The following is a 2336-nucleotide window of genomic DNA, read 5'->3' as shown; positions in this document are numbered from 1 at the left end:
ATCCCTGAACCTTTTTGTATCATGGGAGCAGAACGGGGAGCAGGGCCAGAGGGCTGAGTTGAGGATGAATGAAGAAGGTTGAAGGGTGAGCAGGGATGTCTCTGGCCCAGTGGGGCTAGTGATACCAGGGCCCTCTTCCCTCCCTTCCCAACTGGGGGTCACTGACAACAGCACCTGACAAGAGCTGAGGACCTGAAGCCAGCAGGCTGCTGGGTTCTGTAAAGCAGACAGGGACCCAGTCCTGGTTCTGCGTGTGACTTGGATAGTACTCGCAGCTTCCTCAGCCTCCGTTTCCCTTGCATGGCATGGGAAAGCGAGCTGCTGCCTACCAACCTCAGGGGGTTGTGAGGGGCTCACAGGAACCGAAGAATCTGTGACACCAGTGTGCGAGCCATCAGCATGCCACAGCTCTGAGGTGGCTCTTCCTGTTCATTTGCTTGAAGGGGAAGGTCTAGACTAGACAGGGGCTGGGAAGACCCCCAGGGGGCTGTCAGGGAACTTTGGCAGTGATCTGACCTTTCCATGAATTGTAGATCACAAGTCTTCTTAGGTACAAGGACAGCGAGAGGTAGCATACAATGTACCACACATGGACGGGAAATTCCTCAGGGGTCACGGAAGGATTTTCCTGCCAGCTGTTTAATGCTGGGCCTTGGTCTACGGGTGGTCTCTGGCTTGGGACAGCTTTCTGGTTGCAGCTGTTACTTCTATACCTTTTACATATTAGAAAGAAGAAGAGATACTCATCTCCCCACCCCCGCCCCCTTATTAAAATCTTATTAAAGTCTTTCTGAAGTCAAAAGAAACACTGAGAGTTCTGAAACTCTAGAACCTACCTGTAAGGAAGTAAAAACTCCCCATGCTCTTCCTTCCAGAGATAACACTGATCATATTTTGCATTTCCTTCCAGTATTGGCTGCAGCATGCCTGTGTGCATTCTACATGAGCGATGGCTTATAAATAATATCTGGTTCTATTGTATGTATTGCTTTAGACTGTTTTCCCCTTGTACTAGAGCCTAAACGCCGATCCCTTGGTTCAGGGAAGGCTACAGTTCACAGCGAGAGCCCCGACTCCACAAAGAGTCAGCCTCTGTGGAGGTCTCTCAGCTTTGCCCTCAGGCAGAATGTGTTTGGAAGTGGAGTGTGACCACTGCCAGACCCAGCCAGACAGGTGCAGCCTCACCCTCCCGACTTGCCTTGGCGTGTCCCTGATGGAAACTGAGAACGGGTGCCACACAGTCAGTTAAGAGTCATGCCCTGTCTGCCTCGATCCAGGGCCCTGACCCACTCTTGTAAGCTTTCCTAATCTGTAGTCACGTTCCTATCCCAGTCACGGTCCCCGTCCTGCCACTGTGATGACTGATCTGCCACCAGTCCTGATTCTGTCCTGGTTTGTTTGTTTTCCATGTCCCATTTAATTGACCGCAGTACAGTGAATCCTGGAGCGCCATTATGGCCTCATGCTGATGGCTCCCCTCACCCCATGACTCGTCCTTGTCGTTGTTTTATCTTAGTCTTGTTTAAGACTTAATGGATGTGGCTCTCTAAGTGGTATTTGAATCTGGGGCTTCTCTTTTCTTTCTTAGAACACAATTTATAATAGAAACATTTTCCTTTATCTTTATATATATGTTTGCATCCTGGTTTTAAGTGGACTATTCTACTCTCAATGAGATGGATCTTCTCAGTGGCTGTAACAAGGTGATCAAATACAGCAATGACTGGGAGGATGACACAGGACTGGGTAGTGTCTCCATCCGCTGTAATGGTCAGAACTCTGTTCTACCACATGACAACAATCACCACATCGTCTACCATATCGAGAATGGGTGGATCTCTTCTATTGGATAGAAGACTACTTCTAATTTTGTAGGATTATAAAAGGATATTATGGTTAAATTCTATTTTTTTCAGGGGATAGCATGAACGCAGTCCCCCACTACCACAAATTATGCAGTCGAGTTTCCCAGCGGTCAGCACAACCGGAGTGCAATCAGGGAGCCCTGGGAAAACCCCCTTCATGATCATCTTATCTCCCCTGCCAGGCAAGTATTGGTTAAATTCTTATAGCTGTCTATTTGTGAGGGCCCGTGGCCTTGGGGCCAGCTTGAATAATTGAACATCCGTGAAATAATTTTGCGGGACATAGTTTTAGAAGTAAATTAGGAAATTTGTGTTCCGATGGCCAGACTGCTCCGTGAGAAGTCATACCGTGTTTCCCCCCCCCTATTTGCAGCCCATGAGGGTTGTAATCCTCTGGACTCTGGCTCCCTCCTGGGTCTTACTGAATTTTTAGCACGTTGACAATTGGAAAATTCATTCCATGTTTATTTG

The 2336-nt window shown here is 48.2% G+C and overlaps 1 pseudogene; it reads right to left on the bottom strand.

Annotated features, from left to right (window-relative positions):
- Window positions 1-1913: 1913 nt before the first annotated feature.
- LOC115873683 lies at window positions 1914-2055 on the bottom strand (annotated as a pseudogene).
- Window positions 2056-2336: the final 281 nt, after the last annotated feature.

The sequence above is a fragment of the Echinops telfairi genome, unplaced genomic scaffold (genome assembly GCF_000313985.2).
Source record: "Echinops telfairi isolate 266 unplaced genomic scaffold, ASM31398v2 ScPeMD7_7469;HRSCAF=8507_0, whole genome shotgun sequence".
In the NCBI taxonomy this organism is placed as follows: domain Eukaryota; kingdom Metazoa; phylum Chordata; class Mammalia; order Afrosoricida; family Tenrecidae; genus Echinops; species Echinops telfairi.
Note: the sequence above shows the minus strand (reverse complement) of the source record. Positions and strands in the feature narration are given on the sequence as shown.